The sequence below is a fragment of the Pan paniscus genome, chromosome 10 (assembly GCF_029289425.2).
Source record: "Pan paniscus chromosome 10, NHGRI_mPanPan1-v2.0_pri, whole genome shotgun sequence".
Lineage (NCBI taxonomy): Eukaryota > Metazoa > Chordata > Mammalia > Primates > Hominidae > Pan > Pan paniscus.
The window spans coordinates 65,391,105-65,414,021 of record NC_073259.2 but is presented as its reverse complement, the minus strand read 5'-3'; the positions used below and the strand labels follow the sequence as shown (position 1 = coordinate 65,414,021).

Here is a 22,917-nt window from a genome sequence, read left to right as displayed (position 1 = left end):
ACTGTCTCACATCTACTCCCATAAGGGAGACCGCACTGACCATCTGCTCCTCTTGGCATTATATTTCTTACTATAAAACTACAAATTGGCACCTGGCTTGCACATCTGTCTCTTAGGAGTTTGGTTACTGTTAGCTCTGTGAGCCTGAGTGATCACCTCAACTATCCTAGCAAAATAGGAGAGTTGGGGCCCTCCAAAGCTGAGAATTTGGGCATTATGACCTAAATAAAGCAACACCATACTGTCTGAGCAACTAGTCAAACCCAACCAGCCTCTTTCTCTGACAACTTTATTTTGCTTTCTTTAAGTGCCATACCAATTATTATAAGTGATGACTAGTATTTATCATTTTAAATGGCAAACAACCCTAAATGGCTTGGTGGAGGGCAAGTTCAGACATTGTCCTGGAGACTGGCTGAGAGTAGAAGCCCCTCTGCAGTGTTCTTTGAAGTGCTGATTTTAGTTATATAAAATGCTAAATTGCCTCTCACACTGTCAAAATAGCCTTTTATTTATTTATTTATTTATTTATTTATTTTTGAGACGGAGTCTTGCTCTGTCCCCCAGGCTGGAGTGCAGTGGCATGATCTTGGCTCACTGCAAGCTCCGCCTCCCAAGTTCACACCATTCTCCTGCCTCAGCCTCCCAAGTAGCTGGGACTACAGGCGCCCGTCACCACACCTCGCTAATTTTTTTTTTTTTTTTTTTGTATTTTTAGTAGAGACGGGGTTTCACCATGTTAGCCAGGATGGTCTTGATCTCCTGACCTCGTGATCCGCCCGCCTCGGCCTCCCAAAGTGCTGGGATTACAGGCATGAGCCACTGCGCCCAGCCCAAAATAGCCTTTTATACCTCTTCCTGTTTATGTCATCAAGAAGTTAGTATGTAGACTTCAGAACTCAATTTTGATCTGCTCTTGATTAAACCTTGGTTTACAGAACTACGGTAGTTTTTCCACATTGTAGAGAAAAAGTTGAACTATTTTAATAATGGATTTTCTGTGTGTATAGAAACTCCTACAATTGATTTAATTTTTTTTTTTTTTTGAGACAGATTCTTGCTTTGTCGCCCAGGCTGGAGTGATCTCGGCTCACTGCAACCTCCACCTCCTGGATTCAAGCAATTCTCCTGTCTCAGCCTCCCAAGTAGCTGGAATTACAGGCACCCGCCACCACACCAATTTTTGTAGTTTTTAGTAGAGATGGGGTTTCACCATGTTGCCCAAGGCTGGTCTCCAACTCCTGACCTCAAGTGATCTACCCTCCTCGGCCTCCCAAAGTGCTGGGATTACAGGCGTGAGCCACCACGCCCAACCTTGAGTTAAATTTCTAAAAATCTCAACATAATGTGTTTGGCTCCTCTTCTTATTATGCTTAGAGTTAGGCACTAGCACATACTAGACCTAAACTTGACTGATTTGAAAAGACCACTGAAATCCATGATTTGCTGCGGATCCTCTGTGTCTGCTGTGGCCAATATAAAGAAACTTGGATGCACTTAATTTATGAAGACAAGCTTTGTTGATCTGGAAGTTGAATGATAAATGTGAATCCAATGACGCCGTACCCCTGCGGATAATGGCAGGCTGGATATAGCGTGTTAGCTGTCATATTCTGTGTGCTCCCTGTGATGTGGGCACTTCCCTTCCATCGTGGTGAGGCCAAAGCAAAGGCACAGAGACCTGAACACAAACATGAAAAACACCTTACCACCTGGGAGTCAGGGGCAGGTTCAGGCACATCCATTCCTCTGGCATTTGAGCAGCTGTTTTCCACAGCATTAACTCAGCACGGCAGGGTAAGTCAGATTAAAAACCAATAAAAGAGTAGTATCCTCATACCACCCTCAACGTCTTCCCACTTCACCAAAAAACCAATAAAGACTGAATGTGGCCCTTTATCAGCTAGACCTCAAAATCTTCTTTGCTTTATATGCGTATTTCCAATAAAAAAGTACAAGGATTGTTAAAAGTCCTTATTTATTTATTTATTTATTTATTTTTAGAACCAGGGTCTCACTCTGTTGCCCAGGCTGGAGTTCAGTGGTGCAGTCATAGCTCAGTGCAGCCTCCAACTCCTGAGCTCAAGTGATCCTCCCACTTCAGCCTCCAGAGAAGCTGGGACTACAGGGGCATGCTACCATGCCAGGCTAATGCTTTTGGTTTTTCAAGAGTTTTGTTGAATCAGGGTCTTGCTATGTTGCCCAGGCTGGTCTCAAATTCCTAGCTTCAAGCAGTCCTCCTGCCTCAGCCTCCCAAAGGGTTGGTATTACAGGCATGAACCACTGTGCCTGGCCTTAAAGTCCTTTTGAAACACAAGACAAGAAACATTTGGCCGTGCACAGTGGCTCATGCCTGTAATCCCAGCACTTTGGGAGGCCAAGGCAGGTAGATCATGAGGTCAGGAGTTCAAGACCAGCCTGGCCAAGATGGTGAAACCCCATCTCTACTAAAAATACAAAAAATTAGCTGGGCATGGTGGCACGTGACTGTAATCCCAACTACTCGGAAGGCTGAGGCAGAAAATTGCTTAAAACCCAGGAGGTGGAGGTTGCAGTGAGCCAAGATCTCACCACTGCACTCCAGCCTGGGCAACAGAGCAAGACTCTGTCTCGAAAAACTTAAAAATAAAAATACAAAAATTAGCTGGGCATAGTGGCACGTGCCTGTCATCCCACCTACTCAGGAGGCTGGGGCAGGCGAATCGCTTGAACCCGGGAGGCGGAGGTTGCAGTGAGCCAAGATCGTGCCATTGCACTCCAGCCTGGGCAACAGAGCGAAACTCAGTCTCAAAAAAAAAAAAAAGGAAACATTTATTGAACACCTAGTACATTCCATGCACTGTAGTGTGTGTGGTTTTATTTAATTTCATCTCTGCCCAACCCTGGGAAACGGTCTATTAGCAGACGCAGAGGATAAGGCACAGGACGATCAGGTAACACACCCAGGGCCAAATATCATAAATGGCAGAATTCAAATTAAAGCCACCTTCCAAGCCATGTCCCTCCCATCGTCACAATACTGCATGTCTACAGCACAGTTGATGGGCATAACCCTTTTTAGCAACAGCAAGCAGCTGAGCAGAAAGTAATTGCAGGAGGCAGAGCCAAGAGGAAAACTGCTGAGAGTGCTGACGGTAGGTGGAGAGAACAGAAGCACACACCGTAGGGTGCAATCTTAGTGAGCTTTGTTTTCCTTCAATAGAGGTGAGTTCAGACCCAGGCGTGTCTCTCCAACATTCATTTCCCCTGCTTCAGCACCATAGACTTGAAGGATTGGACTCAGGAGTTGGGGAGGACACGGGGGAAGTTGCTTTCCTGGTGGTGAGGACCCCGGCCACCGTGGTAGTGTACAGCAAGTACAGGGTAACAGAAGGGCCAGCAGGAGGACACGGTGCAATGGTGTACCGAGGGACAGGAGAGTGAATCAGAGCCACAGGACAGAGCTCCACCTGTTCCCAGGGAAGTGCATGGGGGGCTCCCGGAAGCCAAAGGCAGCGCCCAGAGGCAGTGTGAAGAGGCCTTCCTCAGACCTCAGGGTTTCGGCAGGGATAGTGGGTGACCTGTGTGCTGGCTCTCCAGAAACTGAAAGCAGCAAGAGACACTTGGGCTCCTTTTTTAGTTTTTCTGGTTTGTTTTGTTTTGTTTTTTTGCAGGCACTCGGTGGTTAGCTGGAAATAAAGGTGGAGGAACTGGGCAGTTCAAAGGCAGAGACGGCTTCCCCCACCCCCACCTCACCTCCCCTTTCATTCAGAAAAGCCACAAAAGCGTGGCCCCAGGGTGTGTGTGAAAGGAGGGAGGAGTGACTCCACCTAGCTCCTCTGGAGTAGAGGGAGGCTGTGGGCCTGGTGTCGTGCATGCATGCCTGCATGTGCCTGTGTGTGTGCATGCTTGCCAGGTGCTCAAGGGTCAGGGGAAGCTGGCTGAGAAGACTGAGGAGATGGAGGGAGGTGGAGGGAAGTGTAATAGAAGGAGGTGGAGGAAGGTGGCTTTGGCTCTGGCTGGCCTGAGTCTCTTCCTGAAGTTGCAGCTGCACTTTGGGGCCAGGCGCTGTTGACACTGTGGGTATAAACGTGTGGCCAGCAGCAGAATAGAGACTCAGAGTCTTGAGAAAGAAAGTGGTGACTTCCCCCTCCTCCTTCCTTCTTTCCTGTACAGAGTCTGCCATCTGGGGGCAGAGATATGGGCAAGCCCTCATTATAATACCAGCAGTGAAGGGCTGGGCATGACAGGTGGAAACACCACTGACTCTAGAACTCAGAGCATGAAATTTGGTATGGTGGCAGGCAGGGGTCCAGAGGTAGTATTTGTTATCTATTGCTGTGTAACGAATTAGCTTAAGGTATAGCAGCTCAAGAGAAGAAATGTTTATTATCTCACAATTTCTTTGGGTCAGAACTACAGGTGTGGTTTAGCTGAATGCTTTCTGGCTGAAGGTGTTTCAGGAGGTTACAGTCATGCCACCAGCTGGGGCTGCCAACTCATCTGAAGGCTCAACACTGGGGGACCGGAGTCCAAGCTCCCTCACATGGTCACCAGCAGGATTCAGTTCCTCGAAGGCTGTCATTTAGAGGCCTCCCTCCGTCCCTCCTTACAGGTCCTTCTCACAGGGCACTTCATGACATGGCAGCTGACTTTCTGGAGACCATCCAAGTGAGAAAGAGCCCTTAGAAAGAAGTGACAGTCTTTATATAACCTAATCTCAGAAGTGACAACTCATCCCTTCTACAAGGTTCTATTATTCAAAATTGCATCTGTAAATCCAGCTCACTCGAGGGAAAGGGATTACTAGGAGGTAGGGGTCACTGGGGGCCATTCTAGAGGCTCCCTGTCACAGCATCCAAGCTGAGACCTACAGAATGACAGGAGTTCACCAGGCAGGGAGGCAGGAAGGAGTTGGGGGACGGCAGGTGCAGTGAACCATGGTTGTAACTCAGTATGGCTGCACAGAGAGCACTGCCTGAGGGTGAGCAGTGCTGTGGAGAGGCCAGCAGGGCCCAGAACTTGTACCATCTTTTAACCCCGGTTTGCAAGGGTGGACTTTATCCTGCAAGCATGAAGATCCTAAAGCTGGAGGCTAACGGTTAAGATTTGGCTTTAGAAAGATTACACTGCTGGCCCAGCTCGGTGGCTCACGCCTGTAATCCCAGCATTTTGGGAGGCTGAGGTGGGCGGATCACCTGAGGTCAGGAGTTTGAGACCAGCCTGGCCAACATGGTGAAACCCTGGTTCTACTAAAAATACAAAAAAATTAGCTGGGCATGGTGGTGGGTGCTTGTAATCCCAGCTATGCGGGAGGCTGAGGCAGGAGAATTGCCTGAACCCGGGAGGTGGAGGAGGTTGCAGTGAGCCGAGATGGCACCGCTGCACTCCAGCCTGGGTGACAGAGTAAGACTGTATCTGAAAGAAAGGAAAGAGAAAAAAAAGAAAGAAAAGAAAAAAAAAGAAAAGAAGGAAGGTTATCACTGCTGTGGGGAGAATGGATTGAAGAGAGTAAAAGAGCAGAGGAAGGCCAGCTGGCGGGTGCGGCAGGTGGGGGGATTGAACTGAGGTGCTGGAGAGGCTGAATGGCTGGCAGCAGCGCTGCTGCAGAGCTGGCGTCCCTGGGTGTAGGAACTGACTGCTTATGTCCGTCTTCCTCCTCTGGAACATAAGCTCAATGAGGACAGGGATTCTTGTTTGTAGTCTCTGGTATCCCCAGTGTTTAGGACAGTGGCGCTAGATGAATGACTAGGACACCCCCAGGTTTCTGGCTTGAGTAACTGGGTGGAGCTATTCTCTAAGCTGTGAGGCACAGAGGGCAAACATGGACAGGAACTTAATATTTGAGAAATACTGAGTTTGAGGTGCTTTGTAGGCCATCTGAGAATAAATGCTCCGTAGGCAGTTGACATGTGGGGATCTGGAAAGCCTCTTAAAGAAATGGTGAGAGATGGAGACTTGAAAATCCAAGCACCTAGACGCCCGTGATGGGAGTAGTTAACATGGTCCTGGGATCCTTTCCCAGAGTTTCTAGGACACCTTACGCAGCAACAGTGCTTGCTTTGAAAGATAGTAAAGGAAGAAAGTCTTGCCAATTGTCATTCACAAAAGAAAGTCAAAAATATGTTGCCAGAGAGGACAGGAGAAAGCCAGGAATCACAGGAAGCCAGAAGAGAGCTTCAAGTACTATGAGAACAGCACAGCAGGTTAGGTAAGGACTGAAAGGAGGCCAGTGAGTTGAAGCCCACTGTGGGTGGGGAGGAAGGAGAAAAGGAATGTTTTCCAGAAATGCAAAGCATTACTTAATATTTATTTTATTTTATTTTTTTGAGATGGAGTCTGGCTCTGTTGCCCAGGCTGGAGTGCAGTGGCACGATCTCTGCTCACTACAACCTCTGCCTCCCAGGTTCAAGTGATTCTCCTGCCTCAGCCTCCAGAGTAGCTGGGATTACAGGCACCCACCAACATGCCTGGCTAATTTTTGTATTTTTAGTAGAGATGGGGTTTCACCGTATTAGCCAGGCTGGTCTCAAACTCCTGACCTTGTGATCCACCTGCCTCAGCCTCCCAAAGTGCTGGGATTACAGGCGTGAGCCACCATACCCGGCCTATTTTATATTATATTTATTTTATCTTATATTTTTTGCTCTGTTGCTCAGGCCAAAGTGCAGTGGTACAATCATGGCTCACTACAGCCTCCACCTCCTGATTCTCAAGCAATCCTCCCACCCCAGCCTCCCAGAGTGCTGAGATTACAGGTGTGAGCCACCACACCTGGCCTCCATTACTTAAAAATGTTTTAAATTAAAGGCTGGACACAGTGGCTCACGCCTCTAATCCCAGCACTTTGGGAGGCTGAGGCAGGAGGATCACCTGCAGTCAGGAGTTTGAGAGCAGCCTGGCCAACATGGTGAAACCCCGTCTCTACTAAAAAATACAAAAATTAGCTGGGCGTGGTGGTGGGTGCCTGTAAACCCAGCTGCTTGGGAGGCTGAGTCTGGAGAATCGTTTGAACCTGGGAGGCAGAGGTTGCAATGAGTGGAGATCATGCCATTGCACTCCAGCCTGGGCAACAGAGTGAAACTCCGCCTCAAAAAAAAAAAAAATTAAAACTGTCACTTCCAAACACCATTAAAAAACAAAGTGCCTGCTTCGGCCGTACATATACTAAAATTGGAACACTGGAACGGTAACAGAGAAGATTAGCATGGCTCCTGCACAAAGATGACACGCAAATTCATCAAGCATTCCTTTTTTTTTTTTTTTTTTTTTTTTTGGAGACAGTGTTTCACTCCTATCACCAAGGCTGGACTACGGTGGCGTGATCTCAGCTCACTGCAACCTCCACTTCCCGGGCTCAATGGATTCTTCTGCCTCAGCCTCTGGAGTAGCTGGGACTATAGGCATGCACCACTGTGCCCGGCTAATTTTTGTATTTTTGGTAGAGACGGGGTTTCACTATGTTACCCAGGCTGGTTTCGAACTCCTGAGCTCAAGCGATCCGCCAGCCTCAGTCTCCTAAAGTGCTGGGATTACAGGTGCGAGCCACCGTGCCCAGCCTCATATTTTTTATATTCATTTTGAAAAAAAACAAACATACAAAATATAGATAAGCATTTAGATCACAAGTTCCCCAAACTGGTCTTTGTAGCAGCAATTTAGGAATCACCTGGGTGGTTTTTAAAAATACGTATTCTGCCAGGCACGGTGGCTCACTTTGGGAGGCCGAGGCGGGCGGATCATGAGGTCAGGAGATCGAGACCATCCTGGCCAACACGGTGAAACCCCATCTCTACTAAAAAAAACCCCATCTCTACTAAAAATACAAAAAAATTAGCCGGGCATGGTGGCGGGCGCCTGTAATCCCAGCTACTCGGGAGACTGAGGCAGGAGAATGGCATGAATCCAGGAGGCAGAGCTTGCAGTGAGCGGAGATCGCGCCGCTGCACTCCAGCCTGGGCGACAAGTGAGACTCTGTCTCAAAAAAACAAAACAAACCAAAACAAAAAAAAAACAGATTCTGGGTTTGCCCCAATTCCATAAAATTAACCTCTCAAGGGTGAAGCAGGAGAAACTATTTTTTAATGTGCCAAGTGACTTTGAAGTGTGACAAGCTTTTTAAACATTTTATTTGGAGTTTTCTGCTTTTATTATTTTTAATTGACACATAATAATTGTATATATTTATGCGGTACCATGTGAGATTTTGATATAGGCATACAATGTGTAATGATCTAATCAGGGTAATTAACATATCCATCACCTCAAAGGGTTTTGACATCACTCATTTAAACCTCTAAGAAATACTTTTCAGCTGGGCGCAGTAGCTCACGCCTGTCACCCCAGCACTTTGGGAGGCCGAGGCGGGTGGATCACTTGAGGTCAGGAGTTCGAAACCAGCCTGACCAACATGGAGAAACCCCCATCTCTACTAAAAATACAAAATTAGCCAGGCATGGTGGCACATGCCTGTAAGCCCAGCTACTCGAAAGGCTGAGGCAGGAGAATCACTTGAACCCGGGAGGCAGAGGTTGCGGTGAGCCGAGATTGCGCCATTGCACTCCAGCCTGGGCAACAAGAGCAAAACTCCTTGGCCGGGCGCGGTGGCTCACGCCTGTAATCCCAGCACTTTGGGAGACCGAGGCGGGCGGATCACCTGAGGTCAGGAGTTCGAGACCAGCCTGACCAACACGGTGAAACCCCATCTCTACTAAAAATACAAAATTAGCCGGTCATGGTGGCACATGCCTGTAATCCCAGCTACTTGGGAGGCTGAGGCAGGAAAATTGCTTGAACCCGGGAGGCGGAGGTTGCAGTGAGCTGAGATCGCACCACTGCACTCTAGCCTGGGTGACAGAGCGAGACTCCATCTCAAAAACAAAACAAAACAAAACAAAACAAAAAGTAAGAGCAAAACTCCGTCTCAAAAAAAAAAAAAAAGAAATACTCATTTTTCTTTGACTTTAAGCCCTAATAAATAAAGCGGTACAAAATATTCATAGATTACTAAACTGTTAGAAGCCAATTGTTAAATTTAAGACTTTAATAGGGAACTTAAAGCAATCAAGAAAATAAACTCTCCACAAAGTTTTAAAAAACAACTATAAAATACATTTTGTAGGCCGGGTACAGTGGCTCAATCCCAGCACTTTGGGAGACCGAGGCAGGTGGATCACCTGAGGTCAGGAGTTCGAGACCAGCTTGACCAATATGGAGAAATCCCTTCTCTACTAAAAATACAAAATTAGCCAGGTGTGGTGGCGCATGCCTGTAATCCCAGCTACTCGGGAGGCTGAGGCAGGAGAATCACTTGAACCCAGGAGATGGAGGTTGCGGTGAGCTGAGATTGTACCACTGCATTCCAGCCTGGGCAACAAAAGCGAAATTCTGTCAAAAAAAAAAAAAAAATCCTGTAGGTTTGTTATCAAGAAAATGCTGATGACTATAATTAGGACTATAAATTTAGTTGAGAGTGAGAGCTAGATTAGTAAATAAAATTGTCTATAAACATTTGTAAATCAGTCATCCTCCTGGGTACGGTTTGTAAAAGAACCCAGTGCTTAAGTGAAGAGCAGGGACAGCTCCTGGCTCTGGATGGGGGAGAAGTCTTCCTTGTTTCATAGTCAAGGAAAGCTCCCAGCTGACCATCACCCTCCTCTCTTGGAAAACGCCACAGCTACCTTCTTGCCATTCCTAGAGCGATTTTCCAGCCTGAGTTGTATGACTGCTTCCATTTCCTCACCACTCTTGTTTGTCCCTGGCAGTTCACTTTGATTCTCAAAAGTCCATTAAAACCCCTTCCAGGTCCTCCGGGATCGCTGGCCATGTAAGCTCTGCCACCAACAGCAGCCTTTCTAGTACAAAGTCGCTAGAGCTTTCCACAGCCTCTGGCTCGGTCTCTCCGTCTCCAGGCTGGCCACAGGCCCCCAGGGACCTATCTGCCATCTCTTGGAAATATCTTTGTAAATTCCCCACTCCCCCTCCTGCCTTTCCACGACTTTGAGTTGCAATAGTTTGCCCAGTTCCCCTTTTCCTTGTAGTCTTTAAAGATAAGTCCACAGGTTTTTCATTTGTTTATAAGATTTACTCTCCATCAGGAAATGAAAATAAACATAGGGAAGCTGATAAGTCACAGCTCCCCACCCCCAGCCGTTGTTCCGGGGAAGCCTCTCTAGCAAGGCTCAGATGTTTCCATCTTAAGGTTAAATCACACCAAACAATAGAAGCCCTTTGGTTTCACCTCAGTGGGCGGGATGTGCCTCCTTTCATGGATCTCCTGCCCCACACAGGATTTCTCTGGACTCCTTAGAGTGTTTCTTCAAAACTAGTTCAATCTCGATCTAATTAGTCCCCAAAGAGATGCAAACCAAACGAGATGCGATTTTTGTTCTATTAGGAGGGCACAAAAATAAAAAATAAAAATTAAGCCTGATAATAGCCTGTTTGGGCCAGCTTGCTGGGAAGCGGACTCATTTTTATACTGCTGGAGGGGTTCGGAATCAAGAATCTTAAATATGTGCATCCCCTTCAATCCAGTAATCCCACTTCTAGGAAAATATCCTGAGGAAATAATCAAGATGTGCAGTCAAGAATTTATGAACAAAAGATACTCACTGCAGAGCCATAATTGAGAACTGGAAAGGACTTAACATGCCTCCCAGGTGGGGCTTGGCTCTGCAAATCCTCATCTGACTCTATGATGGAATGGGATGCATCCGGTCATGCAGTCATCCGTGCGACAAATAGTTATTCAGTACCTACTCTGCGTTAGGTAAACAATGCAGAGTATTGTTAACTTGGCTGGGTAAACAGGTAAGTTCTCAGCCCCCCTGGAAAATCCATGATCTCCTAAAGTAAAGCAATTTAAAGTTGTTCACATTATTTGTGTGTGAGTGTGAGGGGGCGCTTTATCACCCTCCACCTCTCATCCCCCCACCACAAGCAGTTGCCAAATTCAAATAATTTTTCCTTCAATGCCTCTCCCGTGTGACCGCTCCTTTTCTTTCAAAAGTAAATCCTAGGTCTGGGAGGTAACCCGATCACCGCGGAAAGAACGCCGACATGGAAATCTTAGGATTGGTTTCTCGTTCCAGGAAGTTGCGCTACTTTGGGCAAATCACGTCACCTCTGGGACTGTTTCTAATCAGAATAAAGAAAGGGCTGGACCAATCTTTCAGATCCTTTGAATCCAGTCAATTTTGGCCTTATGACGGAACCGTCTGTAGATGAGGGCATCTGAATCCTAGTTAAAGGGAAGGGACGGTGAAGCCCTTGAAGATCTGGGGCATATTTCCTGAACACCAAAACGGGAAAGGGCTGCCTAGAGTGAAAGTATAAGACAGACAGGCCCTGTTCCAGGAAGCTCCCTGCACTCTGCTCTTCTCCCCAAGCCGACCCCAAACTCACAGCCAGCTTTAGCAAGCAGGCCCGTCATCCTTCCAGGTGCTATGTAATATTAAGAAGCAGCAGCTAACAATTATTAGTGCTACTAGGGGCAGGAGATTTGCGGTTCCCTCGCTTTCACACAAAAGTATGAGGTCTGTTTTATTATTCCCATTCTAAAGGCAAAATGGAAGCTCACGGAGATTACAGAACTTATGGGAAGTGACAGGGCTATTTGCCACGTTTATACTGGCCAGTCTTCCTCTTTTTCTCAAAGGGTGGGGTGGGAGAGCAGCCTCCCGTGTTATCACCCTCTCCTGCGGCAGAAGACAGAAGCATAGGTCATTTTGGTAGTACGGGTTTGTTGATTACCAACTGGGAGACAGAGGTGAGGTAAATCACAAGCATGGATGTTAGCAGGGCTGCAGAAGTTTATAAATAAATGATCTTAGAATCTCCAGCAGCCCCATTCTTTAATTTGGTAACCAGCCTCCTCCCTGCCCTCATCCCCGTAGCGCCCTTCCCCCATGAGGGTGAAGGGTCAGCTCTAAAAATGCAGTCAGGAAGGAACAATGAGAGTCCTCTCCCCGCCTGGGAGAAATGCAATTTGCATCTCAGATGAGCTCAGATTGGTGAAGCCTCGTTTGGACTCTGATCCTTGCAGTAAGGATCTGCTCTGGGAATCTCCTGTGACCTGTTGAGGTTTGCTGCTCCAAAGGAATAAGGAGTCTTTGACATTAATGTCCATTTAACTCAGGGATCTAAAAAGGCAGGTTAGTGTTAGAGTTCTATAGGCACCCCAAAATTGTACCTAAGAGTGTGTGTGTGCGTGCATATGTGTGTTTTCCTGGGGATGGTGTAGCTTTCCTTAGATTGTCAAAGGAATTTATAGCTGCCCAAAGGTTAAAAACTTGTGTGACAAGTGAGTGTGATAAAGGAGGAACAGTGGTGCAGATCCTGTGGGAGGGGAGAATGACTTAACAAACCCAGAGGTGGGGGTGGGAGGGAAATAATTCAGGTGAGACTGCACTCAGAGGTAGGATTCTTTTTTCTTTTTTGTAGGTAACATTTTTTGTTTTCTTACTGTGTGCCAGGCATTGTTCTAAACTAAATATACAAGGCCAGGCGCAGTGGCTCACTCCTGTAATCCCAGCACTTTGGGAAGCCGAGGTGGGTGGGTCACTTGAGGTCAGGAGTTCGAGACCAGTCTGGTCAACATAGTGAAACCCCGGCTCTACTAAAAATAGAAAAATTAACCAGGTGGCTCGTGCCTGTAGTCCCAGCTGCTCGGGAGGCTGAGAGAGGAGAATCTCTTGAACCCCGGAGGAGGATGTTGCAGTGAGCTGAGATTGCACCACTGCACTCCAGCCTAGGCAACTGAGAAGACTCTGTCTCAAAAAAAAAAAAGACAAATACGTAAACTAAAATCTATGAGAATTAGGTAATTCTCTCTCTCTCTCTTTTTTTTTTTTTTTGGCAGAGTTTTGCTCTTGTCGCCCAGGCTGGAGTGCAGTGGCGTGATCTTGGCTTACCGCAACCTCCGCCTCCCGGGTTCAAGTGATTCTCCTGCCTCAGCCTCCCAAGTAGCTGGAATTACAGGTGCGCACCACTAGGCCCGGCTGATTTTTGTATTTTTTTAGTAGAGATGGGGTTACATCATGTTGGCCAGGCTGGTCTTGAACTCCTGACCTCAGGTGATCCACCTGCCTTGGCCTCCCAAATTTCTGGGATGACAGGAGTGAGCCACCGCACCCGGCCTAATTTTTTTTTTTTTTTTTAAGAGATGGAGACTTGCTCTGTTGCCAGGCTGGAGTGTAGTGGCGTGATCTTGGCTCACTGCAAGCTCCACCTCCCAGGTTCAAGTGATTCTCCTGCCTCAGCCTCCCAAGTAGCTGGAATTACAGGTGCACACCACTAGGCCTGGCTGATTTTTGTATTTTTTTAGTAGAGACGGGGTTACACCATGTTGGCCAGACTAGTCTTGAACTCCTGACCTCAGGTGATCCACCTGCCTTGGCCTCCCAAAGTTCTGGGATGACAGGAGTGAGCCACCGTGCCCAGCTTAATTTTTTTTTTTTTTAGAGATAGAGTCTCACTCTGTTGCCAGGCTGGAGTGCAGTGGCGCGATCTCGGCTCACTGCAAGCTCCACCTCCTGGGTTTAAGTGATTCTCCTGCCTCAGCCTCCCAAGTAGCTGGGACTACTGGCTGGCGCCACCACGCCCAGCTAATTTGTATTTTTAGTAAAGATGGGGTTTCACCATGTTGGCCAGGATGGTCTCCATCTCTTGACCTCGTGATCTGCCCGCCTCGGCCTCCCAAAGTGCTTGGATTACAGGTGTGAGCCACTGAGCCTGGCCTAAATTTTAAACTATTTGTAGAGACAGGGTCTCGCTATGTTGCTCAGAATGTTCTCAAACTCCTGAGCTCAAGCAATCCTCCTGCCTTGGCCTCCTGAAGTGCTGGGATTAAAGGCATGACCCACTGTGTCCAGCCTTTTGTGGGCTTTTTGACATCCTTTTATGTTTTTCTTTGGTGAAGTGCCTATTCAAATCATTTGCACGCTTTTTTTTTTTTTGAGATGGAGTCTTGCTCTGTCCCCCAGGCTGGAGTGCAGTGATGCGATCTCGGCTCACTGCAAGCTCCGCCTCCCGGGTTCACGCCATTCTCCTGCCTCAGCCTCCCGAGTAGCTGGGACTACAGGCGCCCGTCACCACGCCCGGCTAATTTTTTTTTTTTTTTTTGTATTTTTAGTAGAGACAGGGTTTCACCGTGTTAGCCAGGATGGTCTTGATCTGCTGACCTCGTGATCTGCCCATCTCGGCCTCCCAAAGTGCTGGGATTACAGGCGTGAGTGAGCCACTGCGCCCGGCCATTTGCCCTTTTTTTGTTGTTGGGCTGTTTATCTTATTATTGCATTTTGAGGGTTCATTATATACTCTGGATACAAGCCCTTTGCCAGATATGTGTGTTGCTAATATTCTCTACCAGTCTATGGCTTATCTTTGCATTCTCCTAAATTTCTTTCAGAGAGCATACATTCTGGTAGAAGAGTACTTAGTCCTGGGCCTGGCAGATTTATTTCTTTCAGGACCCGAGGCCTCTGCTGCAAACATGTTCCACCAGATCTTTGGTCAGAATAAGAAGCATATGAGCTTGATCATTGTTATGGTCACAACTTTTGTATCCCCTCAAAATTCGTACATTGAAACCTAATCTCCAATGTGATAGTATTAAGAGTTGGGGTCATTTGAGAGGTGATGAATGGGCTTCACGCCCTTATAAGAGGGCCAAAGGAGATTGTTTACCCCTTCCACCGTGTGAGTGCACAGCTGTAAGGCACCGTCTGTGAGGAATAGGCTCTCACCAGATACTAGCACCTTGGCTCTTGGACTTCCCAGCCTCCACAATTATGTCTGTTTTTTGTTTTTTGTTTTTTGTTTTGTTTTGTTTTGTTTTTGAGACAGAGTTTGCTCTTGTTGCCCAGGCTAGAGTGCAGTGGCACAATCTCAGCTCACAGCAACCTCTTCCTCCCAGGTTCAAGCAATTCTCCAGTCTCAGCCTCCCGAGTAGCTGGGATTACAGCCACCCGTCACCAAGCCCAACTAATTTTTGTATTTTTAGTAGAGATGGGGTTTCATCATATTGGTCAGGCTGGTCTCAAACTCCTGACTTCATGTGATCCACCCACCTCAGCCTCCCAAAGTGCTGGGATTACAGGCATGAGCCACCACACCCGACCTGTTGTTTATTCTTTATAAGTCATCCCGCATATGGTATTTTTTTCTTTTCTTTTTTTGAGACAGGGTCTTGCTCTATCACCCAGGCTGGAGTACAGTGGCATGATCATGGCTCATTGCAGCTTCAACCTCCTGAGTTCAAACAATGCTCCCACCTCAGCTTTCCAAGTATCTGGGACAACAGGTGCATGACACCATGCCTGGCCAATTTTTTGATATTTGTAGAAATGGGGTCTCCCTATGTTGCCCAGGCTGGTATTTTCTTATAGAAGCCTGAATGAACAAAGACACTGTCCATCTTTTTCTTTTTTCTTTTTTCTTTTTTTTTTTTTGAGACAGAGTCTTGCTCTGTCACCCAGGCTGGAGTGCAGTGGTGCAGTCTTGGCTCACTGCAACCTCCGCCTCCTGGGTTCAAGCGATTCTCCTGCCTCAGCGACCCAAGTAGCTGGGATTACAGGCAAGTGCCACCACACACGGCTAATTTCTGTATTTTTAGTAGAGACGGGATTTCACCATGTTGGCCAGGCTGGTCTTGAACTCCTGACCTCAGGTGATCCACCTGCCTTGGCCTCTCAAAGTGCTGGGATTACAGGTGTGAGCCACTGCGCCTGGCCCATCTTTTTTTTTTTTTCTTTTCTTTTTGTAGAGAGAGAGAGACAGAGTTTTGCCGTGTTGCTCAGGCTGATCTCAAACTCCTGGCCTCAAGTGATCCTCCCACCTTGGCCTCCCAAAGGATATAATCCCATGCCTGGAATTACAGGCATGAAACACCATGCCTGGCCATTCTTAATTTTATGACGTCCTCACACTTGTAATCTCAGCACTTTTGGAGGCCAAGGCAGGTGGATCAACTGAGGTCAGGAGTTCGAGACCAGCCTTGCCAACATGGTGAAACTCCATCTCTACTAAAAATAACAAAAATTAGCTGGGTGTGGTGGCTAGTGCCTGTAATCCCAGCTACTCGGGTGGCTGAGGCACAAGAATCACTTAAACTGGGAGGCGGAGGCTGCAGTGAGCTGAGATCACACCACTGCACTCTAGCCTGGGAGACAGAGCCAGGCTTTGTCTCAAAAAAAAAAAAAAAAAAAAAAAAAAAAAGTTTTGTGAAGTCCACTTTATCAAGTTTTTATTTTATGTACTGCATTTTCTTGTTGTATCTAAGAAATCTTTGGTGAAAAAGATTTTCCCTGTGTTTTATTTTATTTGTTTCAGTGTCTCGCTCTGTCACCCAGGCTGGAGTGCAGTAATATGATCTCAGCTTAATGCAACCTCCAACTCCTGGGTTCAAGTGATTCTCCTGCCTCAGCCTCCTGAGTAGTTTGGGATTACAGGCCCTTGCCACCACGCCCAGCTAATTTTTTCACCTAATTTTTGTATTTTTTGGTAGAGATGGGATTTTATCACGTTGACTAGGCCGCTCTCAAAAGTACTGACCTCAAGTGATAAGCCTGCCTTGGGCTCCCAAAGTGCTGGGATTACAGGCATGAGCCACTGTGCCCGGCCTGACCAATCTTGATAAATGATTTTTGTGTACTTGGAAAGAATGCATATTCTGCTGTTGTTTTGTTGGAATTTTTTTTTTTTTTTTTTTAGATGGAGTCTCGCTCTGTCACCCAGGCTGGAGTGCAGTGACACGATCTCAGCTCACTGCAACCTCTGCCTCCTGGGTTCAAGCAGTTCTCCTGCCTCAGTCTCCTGAGTAGCTAGGACTACAAGCGCACACCACCATGCCTGGCTAATTTTTGTATTTTTACTGGAGATGGGGTTTCACCATGCTGGCCAGGCTGGTCTTGAGCTCCTGACCTCGTGATCCACCTGCCTCGGCCTCCCAAAGTGCTGGGATTACAGGCGTAAGCCACTGTGCCCGGCCCTGATTTTCTATTCTATCAATTATTGACAACAGGATCTGACTATAATTGAAGATTTGTCTATTTCTCATTGATTCCATCAGGCTTTTTTCCTTCTTCATGTTTTGAAGCTTTTTTTTTTTTGAGACGGAGTCTTGCTCTGTCACCCAGGCTGGAGTGCAGTGGCGCCATCTCGGCTCACTGCAAGCTCCGCCTCCCGCGTTCACGCCATTCTTCTGCCTCAGCCTCCCCAGCAGCTGGGACTACAGGCGCACGCCGCCACGTCCGGCTAATGTTTTTGTATTTTTAGTATAGACGGAGTTTCACCGTGTTAGCCAGGATGGTCTGGATCTCCTGACCTTGTGATCCGCCCGGCTCGGCCTTCCAAAGTACGGGGATTACAGGCGTGAGCCACTGCGCCCAGCCTTTTTTGTTATTTTTGAATAGGATATAAGTGAGAAATTCAAGAAAGTTTTGAGGCATTTAAGAACACAGGTTGGCCAGGCGCAGTGGCTCACGCCTGTAATCCTAGCACTTTGGGAGGCCGAGACAGGTGGATCACTTGAGGTCAGGAGTTTGAAACCAGCCTGGCCAACATGGTGAAACCCTGTCTCTGCTAAAAATACAAAGAAAATTAGCTGGGTGTGGTGGTGTATGCCTGTAATTCCAGCTACTTGGGATGCTGAGGCAGGAGAATTGCTTGAACCTGGGAGGCAGAGGTTGCAGTGAGCCGAGATCATGCCACTGCACTCTAGCCTGGGCGACAGGGCGAGACTCCGTCTCAAAAAAAAAAAAAAAGAACACAGGCTATGGGTTAAGCAAATGATAGACCTCAAGATTATATTATTCTAGAGAACAGGGAGCATCTGGCCCACGCGCCAGCCCTCATTTGAGTGACTTATTTTTAGGCTTTGCAACCCACATTAATTGCTCTTTTTTTTTCCTTTTTTCAACATGTTCTAAAATCGTATATATTTGAATCGAAGTACAGTACATGTCAGGATAAAGAATCAAAAGAATTATCAAAAATATTAGGTTGAATCCTATGGAGTTGTTAACATTTGCCTTTGACCTTTAAAAGAGGTAATTTCTAGGCCGGGCGCGGTGGCTCAGGCCTGTAATCCCAGCACTTTGGGAGGCCGAGGTGGGCGGATCACCTGAGGTCGGGAGTTTGAGACCAGCCTGACCAACATGGAGAAACCCCGTCTCTACTAAAAATACAAAATTAGCCGGGCGTGGTGGCACATGCCATAATCCCAGCTACTAGGGAGGCTGAGGCAGGAGAATCGCTTGAACCTGGGAGGCAGAGGTTGCGATGAGCCGAGATCATGCCATTGCACTCCAGCCTGGGCAACAAGAGCGAAACTCCATCTTTAAATAAATAAATAAATAAATAAATGAGGTAATTTCTTACAAAATAAGGATGTTTGTTCATTATAGTTTTTTTGGAATAGAGAAACATTGGGAGCTATTTAGATGTCTTCCTTTTCTATTTATTTATTTATTTATTTAATTTATTTATTTAGTAGAGAGACAGGGTCTTAGTATGTTCCCCAGGCTGGTCTTGAACTCCTGGGCTCCAGTGATCCTCCTGCCTCATCTTCCCAAAGTGCTGGGATTACGGGTTGAGTCACCGTGCCTGTAACGTTTTTCATCGTAACATTGTTCAGAATAGTGAAAAAAATGAGAGTAATCTAAATGTCAAACAAATCATGCCACATCCATATCACAAAATTAAACTCAATGTTTTAGATTTAATAACTCAATCCCTTTGTGTTCTCATGAACACATGATTTAATATTGGTTTCATGACATTAAGTTCCATTTATACATGCTGGAAACTCCCAAATTTATATCTAAAGTCCAGCTATAGCTCCCCAAATCCAGACCAAGACATTGAATTTCCTCTGTGGTGTCCCAGCAAGTTCTGGAGTATGTCACCTCCTCATGGATGTGTCCTTGGCACCTGGGGGCAGATTCCAAACAAGTCCACTTCTTTTAAATGTCTCAGTAAACTCATTTTTATTTTTTTGAGACTGGGTCTCACTCTATTGCCCAGACTGGAGTGCAGTGGCACGATCTTGGCTCACTGCAACCTTCACCTCTGGGGCTCAAGCAATCCTCTCACCTCAGCCCTGCAGGTAGCTGGGAACACAGGCACGTGCCACCACGCCAGGCTAATATTTTGTATTTTTAGTAGAGACGGGGTTTTGCTATGTTGCCCAGGTTAGTCTCGAACTCCTAGGCTCGAGCAATCCGACTGCCTCAGCCTCCCACAGTGTTGAGATTACAGGTGTGAGCCGCTGTGCCCAGCCTCAGTAAACTTCTTTGCCACCCAGAGAGAAGGTTGTACCCTCTGTCAGGGTCTGGTTCAACCTCAGGCAGAAGGGGCTCATTTAGATTTGCCTTGACTCAGGCCTATCGTTTTTTTTTGTTTTGTTTTGTTTTTGTTTTTGTTTTGCGGGGGGACGGAGTCTCACTCTGTTGCCCAGGCTGGAGTGTAGTGGTGTGATCTCTGCTCACAGCAACCTCTGCCTCCCGGGTTCAAGCGATTCCCCTGCCTCAGCCTCCAGAGTAGCTGGGACTACAGGCATGCGCCACTATGCCTGGCTAAGTTTTTTAATTTTTAGTAGAGATGGGGTTTCACCATGTTAGCCATGATGATCTCGATCTCCTGACCTCGTGATCCGCCCGCCTCAGCCTCCCAAAGTGCTGGGATTACAGACGTGAGCCACGGCGCCCAGCCAACTCAGCCCTATAGTTAATGGCTGTTCCCTATAAATGTTTTTCTTATATTAAGAGTTTTGTTTTCATCACCTGGCATCAGATCCTCCATTATTCCAATTTCTTGTTATTGTTTGTGATAGGTAATCTTAGTTCAACTTAACTGGGCCAGGGTGCCCAGAAACTTGGTCAAACATTATTCTGGATACTACTATGAAGGTGTTTTTGGATGAGATTAATGGTTTTGTTTTTTGTTTTTTTTTTGTGATGGAGCCTTGCTCTGTCACCCAGGCTGGAGTGCTGTGGCATGATCTCGGCTCACTGCAACCTTTGCCTCCTGCGTTCAAGCGATTCTCCTGCCTCAGCCTCCTGAGTAGCTGGGATTACAGGCGTGTGCCATCATGCCCATCTAATTTTTGTATTTTTAGTAGAGGCGAGGTTTCACCATGTTGGTGAGGCTGGTCTCGAACTCCTGACCCTGTGATCCACCCACCTCGGCCTCCCAAAGTGCTGGGATTACAGTGCCTGGCGAGATTAACATTTTAATTGGTGGACTTCGAGTAAAGCAAATTACTATCCGTAATATGGGTGGGCCTCATCCAGTTTAAGGCGTTAATACAAAAAAAGACTGACTTCCTCCTGAGCAAGAAGAAATTCTGCCAGCAGACTGCCTTTTGGCTTGAACTGTCTCTTCCCTGAGTCTCCAACCTGATGGCCCACAATAAAGATTTAGACTCCCCAGGCCTCCACAATTGTGTGAGCCAATTCCTTAAAATGTTTCTCTATCTATAACATATCCTATTAGTTCTGTTTCTCTGGAGAACCCTAATACATTATACTTTTTTTTTTTTTTTTTTTTTGAGACAGAGTCTCTCTCTGTTGCCCAGGCTGGAGTGCAGTGGTGCGATCTCGGCTCACTGCAACCTCCGCCTCCCGGCTTCAAGCAATTCTCCTCCCTCAGCCTCCAGAGTAGCCGGGGTTACAGGCACGCGCCACCACGCCTGGCTACTTTTTGTATTTTTAGTAGAGATAGGGTTTCACCATGTTGTTCAGGCTGGTATCAAACTCCTGACCTCGTGATCTACCCACCTTGGCCTCCCAAAGTGCTGGGATTACAGGCGTGACCCACCACGCCCAGCCTACATTATTCTTTACATTCAACTACCCCAGTTCAAATTGCTGTGTGGTTTCTGTCTCCTGATTGGACCGTGATGAATACACTATTATTCTTTACATTCAACTACCCCAGTTCAAATTGCTGTGTGGTTTCTGTCTCCTGATTGGACCGTGATGAATACACTATTATTCTCTCCTGAACTCCCAATCCATATGTGCAGATGCTTACCCAGCATCTCTATCTGGATGTCTAAAAGGTGTCTCAAAAGCATCGCAAATTTGTTATCCCCAAAAGTAGCTCTTGATGCTCCTCCCACAAACTTTTCTTTTCTTTTTTTCCTTTTTTTTTTTTGAGATGAAGTCTCGCTCTTGTCCCCCAGTCTGAAGTGCAATGGCGCGATCTTGGCTTACTGCAACCTCCACCTCCCGGGTTCAAGTGATTCTCCAGCCTCAGCCTCTCGAGTAGCTGGGATTACAGGTGCGTACCACCACGCCCAGCTAGTTTTTTGTATTTTTAGTAGAGACGGGGTTTCACCATGTTGGCCAGGCTGGTCCTGAACTCCTGACTTCAGGTGATCCGCCTGCCTTGGCCTCCCAAAGTGCTGGGATTACAGGCATGAGCCACTGCGCCCAGCCAAACTTGTTTTCTTTTACAGCTTTTCCAATCTCAGTTAAAGGCAACTCCATTTTTCAGTAAGGCTTTCCCTAGCAACCCATTAATTGTAGTCAGCAGCCCCAACTATACTTTCAATCCCTCTTCTCTGCTGTTATTTTTTATTTTTATTTTTTTGAGCAGATTCTCACTCTATTGTCCAGGCTGGAGTGCAGTTGCATGATCTCGGCTCACTGTAGCCTCTGCCTCCCATGTTCAAGCGATTCTTCTGCCTCAGTCTCCCCAGTAGCTGGAATTACAGGCGCCCACCACTAAACCTGGCTAATATTTGTATTTTTAGTAGAGATGAGGTTTCACCATGTTGGTCAGGCTGGTCTTGAACTCCTGGCCTCAAGAGCTCTGCCTGCCTCAGCCTCCCAAACTGTTGGGATTACAGGCATGAGTCACCACACCCGGCCCTTTGCTATTATTATTTTTTTTTGAGACAGTCTTGCTCTGTCACCCAGGCTGGAGTGCAGTGGCACAATCTTGGCTCACTGCAACCTCCGCCTCCCAGGTTCAAGCAATTCTTCTGCCTCAACCTCCCGAGTAGCTGGGATTACAGGTACATGCCACCATGCCTGGCTAATTTTTGTATTTTTAGTAAAGACGTTTTCACCATGTTGGCCAGGCTGGTCTCGAACTCCTGACCTTGTGATCCACCCTCCATGGCCTCCCAAAGTGCTGGGATTACAGGCGTGAGCCACCGCATCCCACCACTATTATTACTATCTAATTACTATATTTATTACATATGTTTATTATGTAACTCCTCCACTGGAATATAAACTATGAGAGCAATAATTTAACGTGTATTTTAGGGCCGGGCACAGTGGCTCACGCCTGTAATCCCAGCACTTTGGGAGGCCGAGTTGGGCAGATCATGAGGTCAGGAGATCGAGACCATCCTGGCTAATATGGTGAAACCCCATCTCTACTAAAAATACAAAAAATTAGCCAGGCATGGTGGCACGCACCTGTAGTCCCAGCTACTCGGGAGGCTGAGACAGGAGAATCGCTTGAACCTGGGAGGTGGAAGTTGCAGTGAGCCAAGATTGCACCACTGCACTCCAGCCTGGTGACAGAGTGAGACTCTGTCTCAAAAAAAAAAAAAAAAAAAAAAGAATTTCATGGTTTTTGTTTTTTTGAGATGAAGTCTCACTCCTGTCCCCCACGCTGTAGTGCAGTGGCATGATCTCAGCTACTGCAACCTCCGCCTCCCGGGTTCAAGCGATTCTCCTGCCTCAGCCTCCCGAGTAGCTGGGATTACAGGCACCTGTCACCACACCCAGCTAATTTTTGTATTTTTAGGAGAGACAGGGTTTTGCCATGTTGGCCAGGCTGGTCTTGAACTCCTGACCTCAGGTGATGCACTCGCCTTGGCCTCCCAAAATGCTGGGATTACAGGCCTTCTCCTTTTTAATGATATATTTTGATGACCAGAAATTCTTAATTTTTATATAGTCAATTTTTTTATAG

The 22,917-nt window shown here is 46.9% G+C and overlaps 1 long non-coding RNA gene and 1 pseudogene across 1 annotated transcript; one reads left to right on the top strand and one right to left on the bottom strand.

Moving 5' to 3' along the window:
• Positions 1-4,349: 4,349 nt before the first annotated feature.
• On the bottom strand, positions 4,350-10,698 carry LOC130540667 (uncharacterized). Its single transcript, XR_008954657.1, has 2 exons — positions 9,660-10,698; positions 4,350-4,663 (listed from the first exon to the last, which is right to left on the bottom strand). It is a non-coding gene; the product is annotated as an uncharacterized LOC130540667 (long non-coding RNA).
• On the top strand, positions 7,123-7,238 carry LOC117975505 (U6 spliceosomal RNA; annotated as a pseudogene).
• Positions 10,699-22,917: the final 12,219 nt, after the last annotated feature.